At 40.0% G+C, this 27,902-nt stretch overlaps 1 protein-coding gene across 3 annotated transcripts in view; it reads right to left on the bottom strand.

Moving 5' to 3' along the window:
* FAM168A (family with sequence similarity 168 member A) overlaps positions 1–27,902 on the bottom strand; it is a 229,236-nt gene that overhangs the window by 184,900 nt on the left and 16,434 nt on the right. The gene's annotated exons all lie outside the window — the stretch shown is intronic.

The following is a 27,902-nucleotide window of genomic DNA, read 5'->3' as shown; positions in this document are numbered from 1 at the left end:
TACAGCCAGAGTGCTCCAAGGATGGCATGACTTCATCTCATTGACTTTGGACATGTTATAAGGAGCGACCAGTCCCAGGAGAAGGACATCATGCTTGGTAAAGTAGAGAGGTGGTCAGCATCAGCAAAAAAAAAAGGAAGACCCTCAATGAGATGAATTGACAAAGTGACTGCAAAAACGGACTCAAACACAGCAACAATTTTAAGGATGGCACGGGACCAGTCAATGTTTCGCCCTGTTGTACATGGGGTCGCTGAGTCAGAACTGACTCAACGGCACCTAAAAACAACCTATGTTTAAAAATGCTAAAAAATAGCAAATTTTATGTTACATATAATTTATTACAACAAAATTTTTAAAAAGAATGAGAAACAAAACAAAACTACAGGGAGTACTTACAGGTATAAATCATTTTTCTGATTTTATAAATGGAGACAGTAATACTAATCCCGAAGGGTTCCTTTAGGAATTATATATATAAATCACCTAGAAAATAAGTAGTATCATTTGATTCAGAACTTGGAGTACAATCTAGACATCCTGCTTCAAGGTATTTTCCATCATAGAATGAAGTCTGTAACACAAGTTAGACTTTTTTCCATTTGATTTTTTGCTTAATCTGGTTTCCGACTTTAAAGCTCAATAAAGAACAAAAGGTCACCTACCAACAGACTGGTTCTGCCTGAGCCTGAGCAAAACATTCCCTAGGAACTAGTCAAGCATATTTAGCAAGGTATGAACTCAAACGGCCCCAGGGAGGAGGCATTCACTAAGCTATTCAATGGGGCATCACCATACTATACACAGTACCCTTGTGACCATGATTTCCAATGCCCCTACTCGCTATATCTTTCATTACTTCATAATGGATGCAATGGATTGGTACAATAAATGACACAATGCCAAGAAAAGATCTGAAAGTAGCTTTTCAACCAGTTCCAGACCAAGTTTTCACACCTACCACATATTTACTTGATGTTCACCCCTATCATTCACCTAAGGCAGACCCCTCAAACTTTTCTGGTATATGTTCTGGAAGGCTCAATTACATTTACACCTACTCCTTACGTATCGATTAACTCGTTATCTGACATTTCACATTGATAGTAGCAGTAAACAAAAATATACTATCCAACTATTTTACAAATTAACAACATACATCTGGCAGTAACCCTTTCATGACCTGTGGGACACACAACACCCACCTACATTTTCCACTTCTCAGGTCCACAAGGACACGTGTCCCACATAATGTTTTGTGATCTGATGTGGTCATTCTCCATTTTTCCATAATGCTAAATTTTGCATAACAACCTGGTTTTTGGAACCTAACCATGTCAATAAATGAGGAGTGGGTGTATTTTCCATCACAACTCAACCAACAATTTCAGCTCTGCCACTGTAAAACCTAACCTCTGAAGATAACACTATGTGTCTAATAGCTATCTAACAGGTAGTGCCATTAGTTTAGTAGAGTTTGGAGATAATTTACGTAGAATGTCTATACAACGTCTGGCCCAAAGAAAGTATACAACAAACTGTAGCTTTTATTGTCATCATTAATAAGTATTCATGAATGCCCACTATTCTCTCAATATTGTGCTGAGCAATGTGGAGAAAACTAAGTATGTAAGATGCAGTCTCACTCTCAGCGAGTATATAATCTAATTGATAGGAAAAAAGTTAACTGTTATACTATAATTATAATGGTTAGAGTTATAGGAACAATTAAGTGAACTGTTTGGTATAGACTAAGTGCTGAAGGACACCAAAGAGTTTTTGCTTCTGTTAACTCCATTAACTCACAACAACCCTTGAGCCAGGCAGTATAGAAATTACTATTCCCATTTTATAGAAAAAGAAACTGAGACTAAGAAAAAAGAAATCCCTGTTCATGTTCCTGGTGGCATGGTGGTTAAGCACTATGGCTGCTAACCAAAGGGTTGGCAGTTTGAATCCTCCAGGCGCTCCTTGGAAACTCTATGGGACAGTTCTACTCTGTCCTATAGGGTCGCTATGAGTCGGAATCCACTCGACAGCACTGGGTTTGGTTTTGGGTTTGGTTCATGTTCCTACAGTTCATTCATTAATGCATTTAACAATCTCTGGCCCAAACTCTAGGTACAGAAGAGGAATGGATCAGTTAAGACTCTTACAGTTGTAAATAACAGAAAACTCAACCCAACTTGTTTAAGCAACAGGAGTCCCTCCCTGGGTGGTGCAAATGGTTAACACACTCAACTGTTAACTAAAAGGCTGGAGGTTTGAGTCCATGCAGAGGCACCTCAGAAAGGCCTGGCAATCTACTCCCAAAATAGCTGCCATAGAACACCCTAGTGCTCTCTGATACACCCGAAGATGGAATCGACTCAACGGCTACTGGCTAGTTTAAGCAACAAAAGCCTAATTACTGGCTTAATTAACTGAAGACCTGGATTAGGGTAGACTTTCAGAATGCCTCAATGTTACTGTCTCCATCTCTTTAACCTTGTTTCCTCAGTACTTGCTATATGACCAGCCAGACCCCTCCACTATGGTGACGAAACGGCTGTAGCAGCTCTAAGCATACAGCCTTCTAGGCAAGCATGATGGGGAGAAAGTCTTTTCTAGGGGCTCCCACAAAGTCCTGAACATTTGGTTCACACCAGCTTAGAACATGTGTTTACCCCTAAACCAAGCCCTGTGGCCAGATAATTGTCATGCACTGGTGAGCTTGGACCTGGTTCATATAACATCAGAGCTAAGAAGTTCTCACCCAAACCACAATGGACATAGTTAGAAGTGTGGTTCCCAAAATCAACATCTGAGGCTATTACCAAGATAAGGGGGAAAACATGCAAAGGAAGCAAACTATAAATGTCTACAAGAAACCCTGTGAATGTGCCCTCACAGAATATACAGTTTAGGGCAATGATTCTCAAGTACAAATACGTCTGACAGAAAAAAGGGGACAGAGGTAGTTCTAGCTAGAATGAAACATAGTTACAGTACAATGTGATAAATGCCATAGTGGATACGTGAACAACGTGTCATAACACCCAGAAATAAAAAGGCACTGAGGCCACCTGGGGGACTCACGGGAATCTTCACAGAGGTGGCATGTCCTGAACTTTGTCCTGAAAAGGTCACTTAGCCAATCACCAAACTGCAACTGCAGAACCAAGGCTTCCTGATCCCGTCAAGAGATCTTTCCACTACTAGATCCTAATGACAGGAGAGGAAGATGGGCACTGGGGCATTAATGGAGATGACTGCCACAGAAGCTTATTTAAACCAGCTGTTAAAATTGCTCAGCACTGAAATACACTGTGGAGGCCTTGTCCACACAATCAGCAGGGCCACAAAGACCCTGCCAACCCTAGGGAAGGATGCTTCAGCTAGATACATCATGATCCAAACACGGAGTTAGGCAAATCTGTCATTTTCCAGCACCTTAACTTCTTCACTTACTACCATGCTGCCTTTTTCCTGCTATATGTGTAAGAATTGGGAAAGCTCAGAGAGAAAAACATCAGACGCACTAAGCTGAGATCACATTATCATACGACAAAATGAGTTAAAGGAAAACCTGTTAAACTGACATTTCCACACTTGCAGTTTATGCTCGGTGAGACAGCATGATGTACAAAAAAGGAGGTAGGGTCTGGGGTCTGCATCCAGTCCCTACCACTTCCTAATTGTGTAATCTTGGACAAGTCACTTTTTTGACCCTCAGTTTCCTCACGTGTAAAATGGGAAACATGATTATAGTATTCTTCATGGAACTTTTATAGGAAATAAAATAAGGGAAAGCACTTGGTCAATCTGTAAAATGACATATAAATATTATGTTTTTTAACTTAATTCTTTGCAGAAGGATGTTTCAAAGTATTATATGACTTCTACTTTTATAAAAAGTTAAATGCTCAATGCTCCAAAACACAGGGACTGCATTTCCTTTTGTACTTGAAGACCAAAATTTCTACTAGGGAGGGCTTATAAAAACACCACATTAAGCATGAATGATGTGTTTTAAGAGCTGGTATGCAATTAAGAGTATTCCACTGTTTCACCAGGCTCTTGTGGCATCCAATTAAGTAATAACATGAGAGAGAAGCTCTTAATTACGGAGGAAAACTTCCACAAGCCAGTGACAGGTGTGCAGGACTCAAGCCGAGATCAAAATAGTTACTACAGCATTAATCCCCATCCCTTCCTTTTTTCCCAAAGACACTTAAGTTTGCATGCAATTAATTGAAAAGTAAACCAGACCAAATGACTGCCATATTTCAAGATTTATTGCCTTTTATTACGTTAACATCTACCAACTGTGTTTTAAAGGATTAACACCAAAACAGATGGTTTAAACCCATAATAAATGAGCTTCGGTGATCAGAAATGATAATGGCCAAGCTGAATTTACACTCATCACTGATACGTAACCATGTTTCCCTAAATTGTGCTTACTGTAACTTGAAGCTATCCCTTTCTCATTTTCATGTGCTTTGTAAATAAGAATATAACCATTCTTTGCACAACAACTAATGTAACTGATATCACTAAGTTACACACCAGAAAAAGGGCCAAATGGCAAGTGTTTTAGACATGATTTCTCAACAGCAGCAACCAAAAAAAAAAAAAAGGATGCAGTTGCTGAAACTACGTAGGTACAACCAAGCACCTCAAGATCAGTTCTCCTGGTATAAAGGCTGAGGGTTATGGCTTCATGGGACAGTCCAGCCAGTTGGCCTAGCACCGTTTTTAGAGTTTCTGTTCTACCCCCCAGTTCGTTGAGTAGTGCCTGAGGTCTTAAAAGCTTGCTTGCAGCCGTCCAAGATACAATTCATCTCTATTCTTCTGGAACAGGAAGGAGGAGACCCAGGAATCTGAAAAGGAACTGGACTGCATGTCTAGTTGCCTCCATGAACTACTGCCTCCTCTGCCATGAGACCAGAAAAACTGGATGGTGTCCAGCTACTGTTACTGAATGTTTTGATCAAAAGAGGGAAAAAATGTGGAATAGAATTTCAAATTTCTTATAGAATCCAGATTTACTGAATCCATTGAGGCTGAAGGAACCCCCAAATCTGTTGCCCAGAGGAAATTTTTCAACCTTGAACCAGAATTATCCCCTTAAGTCATCTTCAAACTAAACAACAGTTGAGCTGAACCAGTAAAGAATGTTCGCCTGAGCACTGCACTCTTCTAAAGATTATCTGTATCAAATTGAGAACAATAACTCAAACATAGATGAGTAGTCCATAGGGCAGTGAGTGTAAGTCAACAGTTGTGAAACAAGGTATTAAGAATTGTGATACAACATGAAGAATGTAACCAATGTCAAGTTCAGTGCTGCCCATCCATCAGGCAGGATAAACAGCAGGAGAATTAGAATCTATTGTGAATCAGTCTGCCTTGCATCCAACCTATGAACCTCGGAAACGACGAGAAACATAAGAAACATCATCAAAAAGCAGCCTCTCTGCCAAAGCTGCACGAGAGGGCTCATCTTGGCCATATTGAAGCCTTTGACAACAAAATTCTCAAATACTTCTGGAGGGGAGCTGAAAAGATGAAATCCTATGGGCAATCTGATATTATCATAGAACCAGATGATGCCGATTCTTAGGACAAGGAGATATTAAACTGGGTATTAATGATATGAAACCGCCACAGGATGTTTTCATTGGAAGTTATTTGAAAAGGTCACTAGGAAGGCTAAGACTGGAGACCACCAGTATCAGCAACAAAAAGGTCAATTTAATCTAGCTGATTCTGGGGAACAAGAAATTTGAATTATGCCAAGCAGAGGGGGAAAGAAAACCTACCGCCACTGAGTCGATTCCGACTCATAATGACCCTGTGAGACAGGGTAGAACTGCCCATTAGGGTTTCCAAGGAGCAACTGGTGGATCTGAACTGCAACCTTTTTGTTAGCAGCTGAGCTCTTAACCGATAGCCTCACTAGGTCTCAAACAAAGGAAAGGTGATAGGAATTCTACAGTCCCGATGTGTAAACCACTCAAGTTTTCACTCTAGTAAAGACTTTACTGTTTTTTTAATGATGTAACTTATGTCATTGAACCACACATGCAGAAACTGTTGAATTACTGTATGAGCTGTTGTGTATATTTTCACCAAAAATAAAATATTAAATATATATATATAAAACCATGCTTAACGGGATGCATTTTTGTGTAATTTGCCTACCTTTCTTCCAAAATGTACAACTCACCTCTTTTGTCTCTTGATGTAATCAATAAAAATTAAAGTCAAACATCCAACATTATTTACAGGTTATAATGGTTTTAGCAGCACCTGCATAAAATATCAAATAACGTACATCCCCAAAATCCTAATGAAAAAATTTTCCCACAAATTTGATTACTATAAGATCAAAGTTTGACCTTTCAAAGACACACTCTTATAAATGGCAATTAAACTGTTTATGTGGACTCTAAACATGTTACAGGGCAATGACAATGCCACAAAAGCACCCATTTGTTGAAATAGCTCTGCAAGCAGTGCTACTCTTGACTGCCAAAGACAGGCACTCCTGGAATGTCAGATCTCCCAATGTGGTGCTGGGAAGTAACCCTAGAAAAATATGTACATACTCAGGCAGGATGAGTCATTATAAGAAAAACATAGGATTTGGATTCAAGTAGTAATTTGTCACATACTCCATTCATCAAGTAATTACTGAGTGGCTAGCTGCTCTCTACCAGGCACAGTACTGAGTGCTAGGAATACAAAAACAACGCATCAATTAGTACAATAAAGTCTTACAGGTTCTATGACAAGCATTAACACAAGAGAAACAAGGAGAAAATGGTCATTTCTATCTGGAAAAGGAGCCCTCATGGCAAAGTGGTTAAAGCGATCAACTGTTAACCAAAAGGTTGGCAGTTTGAAATCACCAGCAGCTCTGAGGTAGGTAGAAAGATGTGGCAGTCTGCTTCTGTAGAGATTTACAGCCTTGGAAACCCTATGGGGTCGCTAGGAGTCAGAACTGACTCGATGGCATTGAGTTTTTTTGGTTTTTTAATCTGGAAAAGAATAACAGCTTTGTAGAGGAAATGATGTTGGCACTAGATGATAAAAAATAAAATAAGACTGTGTTTGCCAACTTGAGAAGAGGAGAGTCCTGGGAACTGCAAGTGGTTTGGCAGGGTTGGGCTCAGTAGAGTGGGTCACTGGAGGTGACCCTGGCAGCAGAGAGAAGAATGGAGGCTACTGAACAGACAAGAGATGCTATGTTGGGAGTCTGAGCTAAGGTGGGGTTGGAGAGAAAGGCACCGGTTTGAGAAATGTTAAGGGATAATACCTATGGGTCTCAGTGACAGAGGCAATGCGGGGAGATAAAAAATCCCAAATTTCTAGTTCGGGTGATAGAAAGAATGGCAATGCCACTCACTGAGATAAGAAACACAAGAGAAGTAGATGTGGGAAAGAAGATAATGAGTTCAGTTTTAAGCAACTCATATAACTTTAAAACACACCTTAAAATCAGTTTCCCTGTTAGTAAAATGGTTCCAATACCACCTCCCTCAAACGTTGTGGAGAGAATTAAGATAATGAAAGAAGAAGTGCTATATCATTATTATCTTCTACCTATGTCTCCCTGGAAGAGACTGTTAATTGTACTCATTTTCCCTTTCCCTACAGATACGCCCCGACCCTCACCCTCTGCCAAGATTTAACTGGGCACATACAACCCAGCTGGGAACTACATTTCCCAGTGTTACTTACAGCTAGGTATGCCATGTTTCCAAGTTATAACGAATGAGATACCAGAAGAAGTCATGTATGCAACTTCCAGCTCATTTTTTTTTTTCCAGGCAACTACTTACCCTCCACTCACTCTTATTCCTTCTCATGAACTAGAAGGTAGATGTATTACTAAGTGTTTTAGAGCATGAAGATGAAGACAACATCCCAGGAGAACAAGGAGACAGAAGGAACCTGGATCTCCGGAGGTTTTCAAGGAGCAGAGCCTCTGACCACTGGAACGCCTGCCTACCCCTGGGACTGTGACATGAGAGAGAAGCTCCTATTTTGTTTGAGTCATGGAATTTTTGGGTCTGTTTCGGCAGTTTATCCTGTACTCTAACTACATATACTCTCCAAGCTTGTAAAATTTGTAAGGAAACTGGGCGAGACAAATTACAGGGCCCTAAACTAGACTGGCTCGATGGGACTAGTTTTTTTTTTTTTTTAAACTAGACTGGAGAGGGGAACATTCACTAGTACATATGCTCAAGTGCCCTCATAAACATAAATGAGAGAAAATAGTTGGACTGATGTCTGACAAGTGACAGAGCAGGTCCAGGACTACAGCTAACTAGTCAAGATTGAAAATTACAATTTCTTATTTCACACAGTTTCCCCATTAAAAGGACTAACTCTTAAAAGACCCAGTTATATGTAGATTACTACCTGGCACTAAAATCCACAATCTGGAACAATGGAGTTAAATATGGCATTCCTAGGTGGGCCAATTGACTTGAACATAACAACCATGTCAGACTAAAATAAGAAGGGAGGCTTAGGCATTCTCAAGTATTTTGAACTATATATAATTGCACACAAAAACAATGCAGGCCAGGGCATCTGGAAAAGCTACCAGCTAGGCTATGATACAACTGTATTTGGATGTTTTTTTTTACTGCCTAGAAGCTAAATGTAGCAAAACTGGCCTCTTCTCAAAGACCCAGGAAGAAAGCTATTAATGGAGCTAGCCACTTGATCTGTTCATTACCGTAGAGATGTTCCTAACAAAAGTCAATTCTTTTTTATTTTTTTTTTAAATAAAAGGGATATAATATATATTTGCAGGACAGGTAAGCCAAAATACTTCAGCCTGTGATTCTGGCCATGTGACTTCATCTTTAGAGCAACACCTGACTTCAAAATTGTAAAAATAAGAAAATAATTTTCAAAAAGGAAAGAGAGCAAGGAAACCTGGTATCATGGATTGAATTATGTCCCCCAAAAAATGTGTGTATCTCTGGCTGAGCCATGATTTCCAGCATTGTGTGGCTGTCCTCCATTTTGTGATTGTAATTTTATGTTGAAAGAATTAGGGTGGGATTGTAACACCACCCTTACCCAGGTCACAACCCTGATCCAACCTAAAGGGAGTTTACTTGGGGTGTGGCCTATACCACCTTTTATCTCTCAAGAGATAAAAAGGAAAGGGAAGCAAACAGAGAGATGGGAACTTCATACCACCAAGAAGGTAGCGCCGGGAGCAGAGCACGTCCTTTGGACCTGAGGTTGCTATGCTAAGATGCTCCCAGACCAAGGGAAGAATGATGCCAAGGACCTACCTCCAGTGCCAACGGAGAAAGAAGGCCTTCCCCTGGAGCCAGCACCCTGAATTCGGACTTCTAGCCTACTGAACTGTGAGAGAATAAACTTCGTTGTTAAAACCACCCACTTGTGGTATTTGTGTTATGCAGCACTAGGTGACTAAGATAGAATTCAGTACTGGGAGTGGGGTGCTGCTCTAACAGATACCTAAAATGTGGAAGCGGTTTTGAAACTGTGAATGGATAGGGTTCTGACAGCAGCAGAAAACCAGCAGTGACAGAGAAGCAGCAACAGCAGAGAACCTGCAGCAGCAGAATCAGGAGACCAGTACCAGACAGTGCTGGAGACAACCCACGGAGCAAGAGAGCTGAGTGCCTTGCACAGGAGGCTTCCTGGAGGAGTGGGGTGCCTCCAGGCACTTATCAGTGGAGCTAGGCTTGCCGACCCACGGAGCCAGAGAGCTGAGTATCTATGTGCAGGAGGCTTCCTGGCAGAGTGGGGTGCCCCCAGGCACTCATTTGTGGAACTACAGAGCTTTGGAACACTTGCCCCAGCAGGGCAGATGAGGGTGTGAGGCCTGAGGAGCCAAGAAAGCAGGAAGCATAAGCTGGAGAGACAGCACAAGAAGCCCAGCCGCCTCTGTCCCAAAAGGTATGGCCATGACCTCAGGAGCTTCAAAGGGTGAAGCCATGCTCTCTGGTGTTTCTAAGGGTGGAGCTGCCACTCAGATGGAGGAGGAGAATGGTGCGCCTAAAGCTGAGGGAGCAGAGCTGCTGTCCCACTGGGCACAGAAGGCAAAGCTGAAGCCCAGGGCCAAGGCCTCCACTCAGAATCTGGAAAGTATGGCCAATACCTAGAGTCTGGAGGGCAAGGCTATTGTGTAAATGGTCTCAGAGAACACAGGATTATTTTCAAAGCCTTGAGGGCTGACGTAATGTGTTCTGCTGACTTGCTCGGCGCCTGTTATCCCTTCTTTCCCTCTGGTTTCTCCCATTTGTAATGGAACTCTCTAGCCTGTACCTGTTCTGCCATCGTACCTTTGGAAGCAGATAACTTGTATTCTAGATTTCACAGATGAAGAAGAATTTTTGGATTCTGGACTTGGAGTTAAGACTTTTGCTATGATATGATGGGATGAATATGTTTTGCATGTTGCACGGATGTGATTTTGGGGGGGCCAAAGGATGGAATGTCATGGATTGAATTATATCCCCCCCAGAAAATGTGTGTATCTCTGGCTGGGCCATGATTTCTAGCATTGTGTGGTTGTCCTCCATTTTGTGATTGTAATTTTATGTTAAAAGGATTAGGGTGGGATTGTAACCTTACCCAGATTACAACCCGGATCCAATGTAAAGGGAGTTTCCCTGGGGTATGGCCTGTACCACCTTTTATCTCTGAAGAGACAAAAAGGAAAGAAGCAATCAGAGAGATGGGAACCTATACCACCAAGAAGGCAGTGCCCGGGGCAAAGCGCGTCCTTTGGACCTGAGGTTCCTATGCTGAGATGCTCCCAGGCCAAGGGAAGAATAATGCCAAGGACCTTCCTCCAGGTCAGACAGAGAGAGAAGGCCTTCCCCTGGAGCCAGCACCCTGAATTCAGACTTCTAGCCTACTGGACCATGAGAAAATAAAATTCTCTTTGTTAAAACCATCTTCTAGTGGTATTTCTGTTATAGCAGCATTAAATGACTAAGACATCTGGTTTCTACTCCCAGGTTCTCCATTACAAACTGTATGACCTTGAACAAATCAACTGACTTCTCTGGGCTTCCAATTTCTTATGTATGAGAGTGGGTGGACAGATAACGATCTCTTCTAGCTCTACGAGTCTAACGTTTTTAAATCTTCTAATGATATACTACTGAGTTAGCCTCCTGTTATTTTAATGCCAATATTTCAATGTAAAAATGAGAAATCACAGAATACAGCATCACTTCAAATTTCTTTATTTAAAATGAACACTTAAGCAAATGAAAAAAGAGCAGGAAAACTAATTTGCCACTGCCATCTCTTTTTCATAGAAATACAAAAGACATCTGACAAGGCAATCAAAGAGAGTCCAGTACAATTAAGTTCACCCAGACATTAGAAAAATCGCTTGTATATTAGAAATGCTTAACTGCAATCCTTCTCTCAGATGAAGGTTCTGTTATACACAGTTACCATATACTGGCTCAACTATATTAAATGCCACTGTAATTGGTGTTACTGTAATAACTCAAACATAATCAGAGAGTGACCAAGAACAAAGCAATCAGAATAAAGCTCATGATATAAAGGTAAACTAGCAATTTTAGAATCGTTACTCTCTAATAATACCAGATTTAGCATCAACTTTTTCAATCATGATTCCCACAGCAACCTTTAAGAAAACATGCTCTGTGCCAGGTGCTAGGAAAACATAATTCACACACATACACAGCTGTCCTATCTGCCCTCAAGCAGTTCGCAGTCTAACTACCATGGAATTTTACTTAGATTTGAGAAAGAAAAAGGCACACAAAGATTTTTTAAGGCTGCCTCTGATCAGTTAGTCTAGATGAAGGAAACAATTTTCCATATCAAAAGATTCTTGTGCATTCCCAAGAAAATAGGTACGTGGTCTTAATCAATAGCTAAAAGTATGATAACCAAACCCACTATCTTCAAGCCGATTCCAACTCACACTGATCCTATAAGACAGAGTAGAAATGCCCCATAGGGTTATAAGTCTTTACAGAAGCAGACTGCCATATCCTTCTCCCACAGAGAGACTAACTGCCCACGCTTTGGTTGGCAGCTGAGCACTTCAACCACTGCACCACCAGGGCTCCCTAAATGTATGATAAAAGGGGGAAATTTTTGAGACTTCGGAGTCAGGAGACCAGGGATTTTTGAGTCCAAATTCTGCCACTCACCGACTGTATGATCCTGTGTAATTAACTCGCTTTACTTTTCTTCGCCAGACAGAAAAAGCATAATGGATACAAAAAGCATAACATTTGCTTTGGAGTTTTAAGGCACAAATAAGATAGATAACATGTTTCATGTATACCTGTACACATACACATATAAGCCTTTTCTGAGAAAATATCATGGTAAGTATGTAGGCTCTGAAATCAGATTGCTTGGGCTCCAATCACAGCCGCATCCCTTCATCAGTGGTGAGACTGAGCAAGTTACTTCGTTTCTCTGAGCCTCAGTTTTCTCTTCTATGAAATGAGGATACCAAAAACAAAACAAAACCTGTTGCCTTCAAGTTGATTCTGACCCGTAGCAACCCTACAGGACAGAGTAGAACTGCCCCCTAGAGCTTCCAAGGAGCACCTGGTGGATTTGAACTGCCAACCTTTTGGTTAGCAGCTGTAGCTCTTAACCACTATGCCACCAGGATTTAAAAAAGGTTTAAAATAGGGATAGTAAAGATTAAAATAGATAGCACAATACCTGACATTCAACACAGTGTTAGTCATCATCATCATTTTTACCTCTGTGTGAAATATAGTGAACACAGAGAAGAAAAATACATGGTCCTGCCCCAAAAGAGCTATCAGTAAAAAAGAAAAAAAAAAAATTAATAACATAGAAATACTTTACAAACAATTATTCTATATAATGTTGACATTATTATACGTAAAGTTAACAGGATAAAGTAACTCAGAACAACTGAATGAGGCATATGGAAATAAAGCTCCTTATCTAATCACTGCACTACCTTCATACTAGCAGACAAAGGCGATACAAGAAAGAAGCCTAAATGTGTTCTTACAATCAAATAAAATGGAGACCTTGAAACTGTTCTGTACTGTACAATAGATATTCTACCCCAATCTCAGTAGAGAAGGCAATGATCCAGACAACCTAATGCGATCGATTGTAGTAAAGAAAAAAAAAAACAGTCCCTTGAAAGAAAAATAAAACTAGTATCAAAAATTGAGCCTTTCATCACATAAACAAAACCTTAACCAATAGACTGCAGCATTCAGATGCATCAATAATTAAAAACATCAAAAATTTTGGTTGATGTTCCACTCAGGAAAAATATCATCCACATTACTGAAATGCTGTAAACAGAGCCAATTTCCAGAGTTCTCTTATCTAAGCTGAATAAAAAAAAACCTGAATAAGGCTGCATAAAATTAAGGGTTCAGTCTGTGGAAATAAATTCCCTACTTACCAGCCACCTGCACCTCTTTAAATGAAAATATGCCAGTTTGCTCACCTGAGAGCTACCACTGGACTCATGCATGATAAACACAAGACTCACTGGGAACTTTCCCCCAAAAAATGGGTCACAATTAGTTGTTGGAGGTTAAGGGGAGCTGGGAATGAACCAAAATCTATTTTAATTATGAAGCAAAGGTAGCAACAAATTTTAACTTCTGTATATATTCCTAAAAGACTTAAAACTGGGATTTCAACTTGAATGTCCTCAAAGGGGAAGCTATAGCTGTCACCTCCATCCCCAGTCCTTCAGCCAATTCTCCACTCATTGCCCAGTGTTCTCTTTTTTCTGACCAAGGAGCCTCATTTTTTCAGCTCTATTGAGCAAGATTAGACCAAGATCCAAATCTCGTATCTAAGCTGTTCCCTGAGTACCCCCTTGGCCTGTCTCAGTTGTCCCTCCACACCTCTTCACCTCCATCTTCCAATTATATTCACTCAATACTTTCTCTACTCAGGATCTCTTCAGCTGTCCCCAATGACTATAATAAAACTAATCAAGATGTCTTCTTATATAGTTCAAATAAAATTTAAATTTCCCTCTTAAAATGGTACTGAATTCCCACTAAGTCATACCTGATTATGAAAATCACATAATAATTACTATCTTGTCTAGCATTTTTTTTTTTTTTTAATTTAAAAGGCATTTTTACATCCATTATCTCATAACAGATGGGAAGGTCAGCCATTATTATCCCTATCCCAAGTCTCAGCCAGGGAAAGTCAATTGTCCTAAGATACTCAGGTAGTAGCAAAGCAAGAACTTCAACCAAGTGTATAAGACCACAAATCCAATGCCCTTTCCTCATTTGTACTTACCTTCTTCACCAAAAGAATGTAAATAATAAAACAGCTGTCTATACATCCCTTAAACAAATTACCTAGCTTGAGAAGCAAAATCCTAGAGAACAATGAACTGTCAGTTTAACAGCATCAACATGTAATCTAACATAATGGCACTAGAAGTTGACCATCTTTTAATAAATCCTGTTGCCAATCAATGATAAAAGAGCTCTAGTGGCTCGATGGTTAAGAGTCTGGCCGCTAACTAAAAGGTCGGCAGTTCAAATCCACCAGCCATTCCCTGGAAACCCTATGGGGCAATTCTACTCTGTCCTATAGGGTCACGATGAGGCAGAATCGACTCATCAAATTATCTCCTGATACTTCAGTAGTAGTAGAGTTAGTAAAGAAGGAAGGAAATCAATATATTGAGCCCCAGGCCTCTCGCTCTGCTTTCAAGGTCACAGCTTTGAAAACCCTATGGAGCAGTTCTGCTCTGCACACAAGAGGTCACCATGAGTCAAAATCGACTCAAAGGCAACTAACAACTATGTTAGAGGCAAATACTAGGTCCTAGCACATACCTGGAGTCTTCGTGGTACAGTGTGGCTAAGAGCTCGGCTACTAACCAAAAGATCAGCAGTTCAAATCTACCAGCCGTTCCCTGGAAACCCTAGGGGGCAGTTCTACCCTGTCCTATCAGGTCGCTATGAGTCGGAATCAACTCCACAGCAATGAGCAGCACATACCTGGATGATGCAAATGGTTAACGTACTCACTGCTTGCTGAATGTTGGAGGTTCGAATCTACCCAGAGGCACCTGGGAAGAAAGGCCTGGCAATCTACTTCCAAAAAAGCAGCCACTGAAAACCCTACGGAGCACAGTTTTACTCTGACACGCATGGGGTCTCCAAGAGTCAGAATCGACTTTACAGCAACCGGTTTTACTGGTATCACATACCTTAATCCTAACATCTCTGTAAAGTGGGTATCATATCCCTATTTTGCAGATGTACGAAATGTGGCTCAGAGATAATTAAGAGATTTATCCAAGATTACCCAATAAGCAGCAGAGGCAAGATTTGGAAACCCAGTCCCCAAACTCCAAGACTGGGGCTATATCTAGCAACTACACTACGCTTTGGAGCCTTTTAAAGAACTCTAAAACCAGTAAATATCTAGAATTCCTTTAATCCTGGTGAGATAATCAAAATACCCTGTGTATTTCTTGCTGCAATACAAGATTAGATGACAGGAAGAAACAAATACACACATCTGTGATAGATAGTTAATTCATATATAATACATTTTTGAGCCAATCACTGAACCATGTAAAAATGTAACAGAGCTTTAATGTATCTTCAGAATGTCTTACACTATAATGGAAAACCTAGTGTGAGCTTTGAATATGGTGAACTGCCTGGGATACCTTAATTTAGTTACTTTTCTGAATTTAAGTTTCTGCATATGCAAAACAGAAACCATACCTACCTCTTAGGGTTCTTGTTATGATTTAGAGATAACGTATGTAAAGCACCAAGGACAATGTCTAGCACATGATAGTTACTATCGTTCTTTGCCCTCTGAAAATTCCCAGGAAAAAGAAAGTAGATAAAAATAAAAACTCAAACATATGATATTCCAAATATAACTAGATGTTTGGCACCATGAAAAATAAATAAAGATGACTAAAATTTTAAATTTTTATCCAGATATTTTGGCATTGGATAGACAAAACCTTTAAACCAAAAAATTCCCAAATGACAATCAGAATCAACCCAGCTATTTCCCTTGAATCCCTATGCAGAATTTCTTTCCCCTTCAGAAGATCCTCTAGTTACCTAGTAACCACCTGCCAGCCCCAAACTCAAAAAAATTGGCTCAGCGCTGGGCTAATTACCCAACCAGGCTGAACAATCTAAAACGAAGTCTGGAATAAAAGGAATCGTCAGCCAGAATGTTAGTGAAATTATCCACAACAGGAGACCTGAGAATCCAAATACCACCGGGCAGCTATTTCCATGAGAATAAAATCACAATTTATAAGCCCTGCAAATTATACCATTATTAAAACAAACATTTCATTGAGGCTACAGCTATCAGATAAATGGCCTTTTTGTTCCCATTGTTTCATCCACTGCAGCAAAGAGGTGCAAACTGATCACGCATTTACCAGAAGCAGCAATTTCTAGGAAATGACAATGCAGACCTCCATCTTAAAGCTCCCTTTGTGTTGGGCTGTAAACACTCTGGAGGGGAAAGGACTAAGAATCAAGTCTTCTCCACCTCCCTCAAACTCAAAGATCCTAACAACTTTATAAGCAGAACTTCCCAGTTGTTCCCACATTTTCCTATTTGTCCCCCCCACCCCACCCTCCCCCACCCCCCACCGTAGGTCATTCCTGGGCTCACCCAGGAGGAAGAATCTGGGCTCAGCACATCCATCTTATTCACTAAGAAACTTTTAGATAATCCTCCAACCCAAATAAACACAGATATAAGAAAATGGCCCCCGGTTTCCCTGGCTCCCAGAATACAAAGTACCTCTAGCTAGAGCAATGAGAATTAATGAGAAAACACAAAAGCACGGCAGAGGCTCCTCCCATTATTAAAAATCCCTTCACAATAACTGCTAGCATCATAAACCTCAAACTACATTTTAAGACTTAAATGGGAAATCTGAGACACACAGAGGGCTTGTCCTAGCTACCCTGTGCCAAACTGCATCACGCAATACGGAAGGGAAAAGTAATCCCTTCAGTGATAACTCACTAAACTCCACAAATCTACCAATTTTGGAAATGGAAGGAAGAAACCTAGCATCACTGGGTGCAGTGTGATGAATAACTTAATATAGCGTTTATCACCCTAGGCTTGTTAACTCCCACCCAGGTAGTTGGGTGGGGCTGTGCAAATCAGATAACTATGGCCAACCAAGGGGATGGTCAGTTCTGCCTTAAAAGAAAAGCCAATTCCAGAGCAGAAAGAAGAGCCCACCATCACCACAGCAGGGGAGGCCGGCAGGGGAGGCCGGCAGGGGAGGCCGGCAGGGGAGGCCGGCAGGGGAGGCCGGCAGGGGAAGGCACATCAGGCTTCCCGGCCCACGGAGCAAGAAAGTTGAGTGCTTGTGGGCAAAGACTGAGGACCTGGGAGAAGCCTACATCTGACCCAAGGATTTAAGACTTGCCAGCCTCCACAACCACATGAGCTATTTCCTTTATACCATTTATAAGTTCTTCGTATTTGGGTACCCCAAGACAGGAGGGAGAGTGCTGAGGGGAGAGGGGGTAGATGATGTTAGAGATGATGGAGTGGCACAGAAGCCTGGAAAAAGCTGGACTCATAAGAACCAGCTTTGTGCTGACCCTTATAAAAGAAATTATTTGTTTACTGAGCATCTACTATATGGCAACCACTGTGCACACAGTGGACCCCTGATGGCACAGTGGTTAAGAGCTCAGCTGCTAACCAACAGGTTGACAGTTCAAATCTGCCAGCCACTCCTTGGAAACCCTATGAGACAGTTCTACCCTGTCCTATATGGTCACTATGAGTCAGAACTGACTCAATGGCAATGAGTTTTCTTTTGTTTTGTTTTAATACACACATTATCTGTAATCCTCATGCCAACCCTCGGAGGTAGAATAGATATCCCTTAATGACAGGTGAGAAAATAAAGGCTCAGAGAAATTAAATAATTAGCCCAAGGTCACAGAGCTACTAAACTAGGATCTGAATTCAAGGTTTGTCTGACTTTAAAGTCTAAGCATTTTCAACTTTTGGTTTTTGCTTTTTAGCTCTACCTGTAAGTAGAACCTAATATATACTTTTTAAAAATCTAAGATACCAAATTTAAATGCTACCTGAACCTTTTACAAAGTTCTAACACTACAGACAGTCATGGGAAGACGTAGATGAACTATGACTTCATCACACAATTCATTTCCAAAATTCTCCTTTGATCACCCCAACAAACTTGTAAGGTATGATTCTCCCCACTTTATATGTAAGAAGACTGAGGATCGCAAAGGTTTTATGATTTGCCCAAGGGACAGTTGAAGCTAACACTGAGAAATCTCACTATGCACTCCTTGTTCACGCATGCAGCTTTATCACAACGCAAGGCTTAAATATAGGTATGAAGAACTAAAAAATCTGCTGTGGAGTTTTTTGTTTATTTATGAAGAGCATCTGTTCATAATAGGATGTGGAAAACACTGGGCATGGGAGGAAGAAGGAGAGAGCACCAGATAAGCGCCCTTAGGGCCTCAAACTGCCTAAATCTAAGCTTTTCTGTTTCAAAAACACCGGAAGCCCATTCAGTAAGAGGGGACACCAGTTCTAGGAGGTAGAAAAGCACTTTGGGGCAAAAAAACAAGTGTATTCTGGACTATCAAATGAAAGCTTAGCTGGTAATATTGGTTTCCAAGAATTGAGGGCCAAATATGTGTCAAGCACTATGCTAGACTCTTTCTATACATTTTTCCTAACCTTTCCCATATTCCTTTGGGCTGGTGGTAGAATCCCTATTTTACAGATGAATAAATTGCTGTTGCGTGCAGCTGAGTCGCTTCCAATTCACAGCAACCCTATGTGACAGAAGAGAATTGTCCCATAGGGTCTCCTGGGCTGTAATCTTTATGGGAGCAGATCGCCAGGTCTTTTCTCCCACAGAGCAGCGGGTGGGTTCAAACCACCGGCCTCTGGGTTAGCAACCAAGCACTTTACCATTGCACCACCAGGGAGTCGATGAATAAAGCTGAGAAGTAAAGTGACTTCTCTAAGGTTACCCAACAAAGAGAGTGGCAGACTATGGGCCTGTATCCTGATTGGTCCCATTTCAAAACCATTGTTTAATCTATAGATATAGAAAGCCGATGCGTGCAGTTTGGGAATTTGCGGGGGGAGGGGGCAGGAAAGAGAGATTACCGAGGGACACTGGGAAGCTTTTGGGAGTAATGGATATGTTCACTGTCTTGAATGTGGTGATGGTTTCACAGGTGTTTACATATGTCAAAACTCAGCACACTGTACATTAAATGCATGTGGTTTATTGTATGTCCGTTTTACCTCAATAAACCTGTTTAAAAACAAACACCATTCTTTTTACTAACTACTGAACATCACCCAGAATAATCTGCACTTAAACTGAGTCAGATCACGTGGAAGTCAAGCCAAAGAATTCTTTCTCTAACCAATTTAGCTCTGAGTTTATGTAACGACTATTAGTAAAACATCACTAAAAAAAAGTTTTAAATACCTAAAAGTAACAAAGTATTTCCAAACACTCTCCAGCATTTCAGAATACATTTCCATACAAATGAAATGTTAATTACAAAACAGTCCTGGTAAAAGAATAAAGAGTAAAGGTTCTGGCATCACATAAACCTGGACAGAATCCCATCCTTGATGCTTACTAGTGAACCCAGCCAGGCTGCTAAATCTGTGTCCAGTTCTTCATTTGTAAAATGGAAGTGATAATAACAATGCTACCATTTATTAAACTGTACTATGTGCCAAACACTGGACTAAGCACTGTTTATCTAATTATCTCATTTAATCCTCCCAACAACTCTATAATGCAATAACCATTATATCCCTCTCTCATAGATGAGGAAAATAAGTTACAGAAAGATTAAATAATTTTCAAGGTCACACAGCCAGTAAGTGCAAGAGCTAAGATTTGAACTTTGTCTGACTCTGTAACATCTCCCTCCACCTTGCAAAATTATTCAAGGAATAATCTAATCTTAAAGAAAGAAGTAAAATACTAACAGTTTTGGTATAGTTTAAGTGGTAGAAGCTCCCTCCATTTTTTAAAGCAAGTTTTCTAAAAAAAGACTATTTGAAAGGAAAAAATTTTTTAAATTCTATAAATTAAACTTTTAACTGATTTAAGACTAGTGGTATGTACTTTATCCAGCTTATTCCTAATTCTCAGCCTACAAGATAACTATCACTTCCCTCTGCTTTACTAACGGAGAAAACGAAATTCTGAGATGTTAAATGACTTCAGTGGTGGCAATGACGTAAACTGCATCACTGTAATGCAGGCATTAACAGGAAATAGAGCTGTTTCCATTACGGCTTGTTGTCATCCACACCCCTCATGACCACATTCAGTATTTTTTCAGAGACCACTCCTTAAGCACTACTTCCATAAAAAAAATAATAGTTTAGAAATAAAGCTTCATGGATTCTGAATGCAAAAATCTTTGCCCTAAATTCACAGCACTCACACTGTCAGCACTTCATAAATGCCACTAATATTCTCAATCTTTTTCTCCCTTATTTCTCATTTGAGTAAGAAAATTGATACTCCAATCTATCAAAATGCTATTTTCAATGAATAAACAAAAACCAGAATATATTATTTGTAATCGCACATTTCTGAGGCTCTTTTTTAAATCCTCCTAACAATTTTCAATGGTAGCTATAGATATGATTATCCTCACTCTGCAGAGGAAAAAACAGATTCAGAGAGCTTAAACAACTTGTCCCAAGTCAGACAGCTAATAAGTGGCTGAGCTGGGGTCCAAATCCAGGTCTTCTGAGTCCAGAATCTTCCACCCACAAAACTTAGTCTTCTTTCAGAAATAAGAACACTTCCCTAAAAAAGGATTAATACTTCCCTCTCTATTTATTTTATGACATCTATAACACATTAAGGAGCCCTGTTGGCACTGTGGTTAAGTGTTCAGCTGCTAACCTAGAAGGCCAGCGTTCAAACCAAACAACCGTCCAGAGGGAGAAAAGACGTGGCATTCAGTTTCCATAAAGATTTACAGCCTATGAAGCCGTTCTACTCTGTACTATAGTGTCGTTATGAGTCAGAATTGACTCAACAGCAATGGGTCTGGTTTTGGGGACAGCACATTAACTAATGCATTTGTTTATACCTTATCTCCCATGCACTTGGGAGCTCCTTGAAGGCAGGGACCACATCTTACTCATGCCTGTTATCATCAGAACCTACCTAGCACAAAGTCTGACAACCAGGTAAATCAATACATGCTGACTAAGTGAATGGATGCATGAACGAATTATTTTTGCTTTTATTAAGCCTCTAATTCACAAAATATTTTTAAGGACACATAATTTAAATCACCTTTTAGGAACTACTAAAGGCTTACTAGAGCAGTCATAAAAACCTCACCATTTCTTAAAGTCTCACTCATCCCACCACCTTAACAAATAAGTCAAATTCTATACTTAGGTTCAAAATATCAAATGAACAAGTACGGTACTCATAAAATTTGGTTTTGTGGCATTCATTTTAAGTTATTTAGAAGTTAAAATTGAACAAAAGGCTCATAATAAGGAGGATACTTAGAAGCAAAGAAAAGAACACTAGATTAAAAGAGAGAGTGATCATCAGGTCCCAGGTCTGCCACTTACCAATGTGACCTTCATCCATTCCAAGTCACATTCCAGGATCTGTCACAAATCAAGTTCTGAGTACCTACACGCCTACTGTACACACAGCTCCACTGGCCCCGTCATGGGCAGAGAGAAGAGATAAGCTGCATGAAGACTGGGGTAAAATGGAATGAGAAAACATAAGAAGTGGGGGGCGGGCATGAAGTGGGTGGTAAACACAGAAAAACCACTCTACTAAAACTCAGCCTAGAGCAACGTGGAAAAACTGCAGCTGGGCCTGATCTCTAAAATCTACATGATACTGCAAAAACTCAACTAAAAAAAAGACAAATAACTCCAGTAAAAAATGGGCAAAAGATATGAACAGACACTTCACTAAAGAAGACATTCAGGTAGCTAACAGATACATGAGGAAATGCTCATGATCATTAGCCATTAGAGAAATGCAAATCAAAACTACAATGAGATTCCATCTCATTCCAACAAGGCTGGCATTAATCCAAAAAACAAAATAATAAATGTTGGAGAGGTTGTGGAAAGACTGGAACACTTATAAACTGCTGGTGGGAATGTAAAATGGTACAACCACTACGGAAATTGATTTGGCACTTCCTTTTAAAGCTAGAAATCGAACTACAATATGATCCAGCAATCCCACTCCTTGAAATACATCCTAGAGAAGTAAGAGCCTTTACACCAACAGATATATACACACCCATGTTCATTGCAGCACTGTTTACAATAGCAAAAAGATAGAAGCAACCAAGGTTTCCTGAATAAACTGAACACTTCAAAGGCCAGCGTACCAGGGGCGGGGGTTTGGGGACCATGGTTTCTGGGGACATCTAAGTCAACTGGTATAAGAAAATCTATTAAGAAACATTCTGCATCACACTTTGGAGAGTGGTGTCTGGGGTCTTAAACGCTAGCTAGCGGCCATCTAAGATGCATCATTGGTCTCAATCCACCTGGACCAAAGGAGAATGAAGAACACCAAAGACATAAGGTAATTACGAGCCCAAGAGACAGAAAGGGCCACATAAACCAGAGACTACATCAGCCTGAGACCAGAAGAACTAGACGGTGCCCAGGTACAACCGATGACTGCCCTGACAGGGAACACAACAGAGAACCCCTAAAGGCACAGGAGAGCAGTGGGATGTAGACCTCAAATTCTTGTTAAAAAGACCAGACTTAATGGTTCGACTGAGACTAGAAGGACCCCAGAGGTCATGGTCCCCAGACCTTCTGTTAGCCCAAGACAAGAACCATTCCCAAAGCCAACTCTTCAGACAGGGATTAGACTGGACTATGAGATAGAAAATGATACTGGTGAAGAGTGAGCTCTTGTATCAAGTAGTCACATGAGACTATGTGGGCAGCTCCTGTCTAGAGAAGAGATGAGAGGGCAGACGGGGGCAGAAGCTGGCCAAATGGACACGAAAATACAGAGTGGAGGGAAGGAGTGTGCTGTCTTACTAGAGGGAAAGCAAATAGTAGTATATAGCAAGGTGTATATAAATTTTTGTATAAGAGACTGACTTGGTTTATAAACTTTCACTTAAAGCACAATAAAAATTTAAAAAAGAGGCACAATGAATGGAGCTTGAAGACATGACATTGAGTGAAATAAGTCAATTACCAAAGGACAAAAATTAGATGACCTTGCTAGTATAAAAAGACCAGAAAAGACAAAAGTATAGAGACCAAAGTTTATTAGTGATCACCAGGGTAGTAAGGACAGGGGAAGAGGGGGGTTAACGGTGATGGGAAAATCATACTCATTAAGGGTGGGGTTGCACAGCTGATTATTATAACTGTTGTCAAAAAGTTGTATATTTACAACAATGACCAAAAAAAAAAAAGAGTAGCTGCCGAGGCTGCTTATGTACAACCAAACACTTCATGGGATTTGGTGCCTTGGTTTGGAGGTTTAGGGTCATAGTTTCATGGGACATCCCAGTTAATTGGCCTAATAACACATTTAGTGCTTCTGTTCTACCTCTAGTCCCTGTACAGTGACTAGGATCTTAAAAGCTTGCAGGAGGCCACCCAAGGCTCAACAATTGGTCTCTATTCACCTGGAGCAACAGAGGAAGGACAATCGGGAATAGGAGGAGGATATAAAATGTGTGGCTAATTGCCTTCATGAACAGCCGACACACTTGCCATGAGACCAGAAGAACTGGATGGTGCTCAGCTACCATTACTGAACATTCTGATCAAGGCTTTGATAAAAGAATCCTGATAAAAAGGGGAAAAAAATGCAGAAAAGAATTTCAAATTCTCATTGGCTCCAGACTTTCCGGAGCCATGAAGACTAAATAAACCCCTGATACTACTGCCCTGAGATAATCTTTAAACTTTAAACCAAAAACTTCCCCTGAAGTCTTAAAACCAAACAATAGCTTAACTAACAAAAAAAAAAGTCTGTCTTGAGAAACGAATCTCCTCTGTGAACTTTTATCTCTTACAATTTAAAAAAAAGAAAGTCTGTCTTAAGCAGTATACTCTTTTAAGATCTGTCTACATGGGATCAAAGCAACAACATCTCAAAAGATTAGATAGGAACCTTAAGGAATGGTGAGTTTGTTAAAAGGGGAGGAACAACTCAGAAAAGGAGAGCAAGAACGGCTGCACAACTTGAAGAATGTAATCAATGTCACTGAATTGTACACGTGGAAACTGCTGAATTGGTGTATGTTTTGCTGTGTATATTCTCAACAAAAAATAAAATTTTAAATAAAGACAGAAAAGTGAAGTAACTTAACAAAGGTCTCATAGCTTGTAAGGAGAAGAACCAGGGCTAAATAGATGTCTTACACATATTTCTAAAGAGATCATTGACAAGTGAAGGAAAATGCATCCCATTAGATCTTAGTTTCTAAATATCTAAATTAGTTAAATAGTTTTACAGAGATTATCTTAAGAAGGTTGACTCTTTGCCCACAGCACCAAACCATATCTTATAAAACCAGGCATACTTTGTAGCATCAACACACTGTAGGTCAGAATGGTTATGTTACACTCTACTCTGCATAAAGCACTGTTCACTCACTCAGCACTTAATTATCCAACAAAAATTTACTAAGTCTTTACTAGGTTCCAGGCACCTAGAGATGCACAAATAACCAGAAAGACACTGTCCCTAGAAAAGCATTGGCACATGGGAAAAAGCACTCATGGGCTTTGGAGGCAGAAAAGCCTGGGGATAAATCCTGCCCTTGTCACTTACTGGTTGACGACCCTAAGCAATTCAACATCTCTGAGCCTAAGTTTTCTCACAGGTAAAAAGAAATAATTATGACCACCCTATAGGTTAATTGCAAGGTTGACATACCACATGTAAACTGTCTAGCACAAGGTAGGCACACAATGGACATTAATTCCCTTCCCCCAGAAGTAAGGTTCCAAGCTTCACAGGGGTGCTGGTCGGGGACAAAACAAGGCACAACACTATGACTTGTCTAGCCTACCTCCTTCTCCATCCCTCTGCCCAATTACAATGAAAAACCAGTCACTGCACAACAAAATTATCTAGCTATGGCTTCATCTGCATCTTTTTCTTCATCTACTACAAATACCCCAAGCTAAGAAGGGTGGAGAGACCTAATGGAACCACTTGTCTTCATGCACAGTTCTCTGGGGATCACTTAACATCTTTCTTTCACCACAAAGTGGAGAAGGATAAGCCCCAAGCCCAAGGATTTCCTAACATCTTCACAAAGTGGTGAAACTGCTCATCTAAAGTTTCTGGTTCTACTAAGCCAAGAAAAATACAACCGCATCCATGCTGGCTTTCAAAACAGCATTTTTAGCAAAGGTTTAGCAAACTACCTATTCTCCTAATAAAAAGTAATCATATTAATAAATAAAAATATACCATCCTCTATTGAATCAAGGCAGTGACATCAAACTGTATCAGCATCACAGTATTCTTCATGGCCATGACAAAAAAAAAAAAAAAAGTTGTACTTTCACTAAAGAATGTTCTTCAGTAAGCCATAAAAAAATACTAATTTTACTAAATCTCAGTCCTTAATTATACATCTTTCTATTATTCTCTGTGATGAAGTGCGAAGTACACATCAAGCACTTCTGCTGCATAGTGAAGTACAAGAACTGTCTGGAGGAAAAGCACTAAAGCACTTGCGCAATGGAGTTGCAAGTTGAACCAGCTGCTTTTTTCCTGAAACACCATTTTTACTTGAAAGAACGACTGGCAGACAAGCTATGGTTATTCAGACTTCGATGTCTGGCAGACATTTTTTTGAAAATGAATACTGTGACATTGTCACTTCAAGGAAAACAACTGCCAGTATTTGTTAACAATGCTAAAACTTGGGCTTTCAAGCAAAAATTAGAAAAAGACTTCTGACAAGACTGGTAGTGATATTAACAAATGTGATTTTTTGACATTGTATATTGGAATGTGTCAACATTCAGACGATCTGCATAACTCAGTGAACCAGTATTTTCCAAACGACGAACAATGCTACAAAATCAAGCATGAGTTAAAGATCTATTCAAAGTGCAAAACAGACCAATGGATTTTAATGTAACAGAGCATGAAAAGTTCACTGGTATGGTTTCAGATTCCACAAGGCAACCCACCTTAAGAAACTACCACTTGTCAAGTTTTGGTGTAGTATCAAAGAGAAATACCCTGAACTATGTAAAAAGACAGTTGAAATACCCCTCCTTTTCCAACTTTGCAACAGGATGCAGAAGCAGATGTGAATCCAGCTGACTTAAATCAGACATTAAAGAGATTTACAAAAATGTAAAACATTATTTTTCTCACTTTTGTTCTTGATAATATAGTTATTTTCATAAAACATCAATATGTAATAGATTTTATTATTTTTAAACAAATACTTTTAAAGTTTCTCAGTTTTAGTTTTTAACATAGAAATACTGGCATAGATAACCCACAAACAAAAACTCTTTGGGGTACTCAATTTATAAGTGTGTGAAGAGACCAAAATGCTTGAAAACTATTGCTACACGACAATGAGCAAGAACAAACTATTGCTCCGCCAAGAACATAAATTAATCTCACAATGTTGAGTGTAAAAGCCAGTCATACCTTATGAAATTTCAAAAACAGGTCAGACCAATCTACAGCATTGGGAGTCAAATACAGGTTTTCTTGGAGGAGGGAAGGAGCCCTGGTGGTGCAGTGGTTAAATGCTCTGCTCCTAACCAAATGGTCAGCAGTTCAAACCCATCAGCCATTCCACAGAAGAAAGGCGTAGCAGTCTACGTCCTTAAAGATTACAGCCTTAGAAACCCTACAGGGCAGTTCTACTCTGTCCTTTAGGGTCACTGAATCAGAATCGACTCATCGGCAGTGGGTTTGGTTTGGGTTTTGGAGGAGGGGATAATGTTCCTTTTTTTGATCTGAATGCTGGCTACACTTTTTGTGTGCCTCTTTTTATACAGTTATATGTCAATACAATTTCTTTTCCAATTTATATTTTCTATATATACATATGGAGCCCTGGTGGCACAGTGGTTAAGAGCTTGGCTGCTAACTAAAAGGTCAGTAAGTTTGAATCCACCAGCCACTCCTTGGAAACCCTATGGGGCAGCTCTACTTTGTCAACTCGACGGCAATGGGTATATACACATATACCCATACACACAACACCTGCCTTAGGCTCACCCACAGAATTTCTGTTAGCCCTGGTACAGAATGGAACACGGGCATGTGGTTTTTGTTTTGTTTTGTTTTAATACCTCCTCATGTGACTCTAATGTGTAGCCAAGAATCTACCTATCCAATAGGTTGAAGAATATTGACTTAAGAATTTAAAACCAGGGAACTTTGTACGCAATACAGCAAAAAGAAAAAGTGCTTTGAATCAAGGCAGGCCAGATTTTTAATACAAGCTTCTCCTACTAGCTATGTAACCAACTGTAAACTACTTAATCTCTACCAGCTTCAGTTGCCTTAGTTTCGCCTTCTGTAAAATGGGTACAATATCATATACAGTACAAACATGAGAATTTAATATAAGAGGTAAAAAGTACCCAGCATACTGCCTACCATAGATTCTCAAATATCTGGTCTCTTTGTCTTTCCATCCTGACCCCCTACCAGTCCTAAGGCCTGAGACAAATTGCCCTCTGAGTCTTGATTTCTTCATTTTTTAAATGAAGATAATGCGACCTCTGTACTGTAGATCAAATAAAATAGTATAATCATATTTATAGTAATATAGTAATATAGCTAC

This window comes from Elephas maximus, chromosome 7, assembly GCF_024166365.1.
Source record: "Elephas maximus indicus isolate mEleMax1 chromosome 7, mEleMax1 primary haplotype, whole genome shotgun sequence".
Classification (NCBI taxonomy): domain Eukaryota; kingdom Metazoa; phylum Chordata; class Mammalia; order Proboscidea; family Elephantidae; genus Elephas; species Elephas maximus.
Note: the sequence above shows the minus strand (reverse complement) of the source record. Positions and strands in the feature narration are given on the sequence as shown.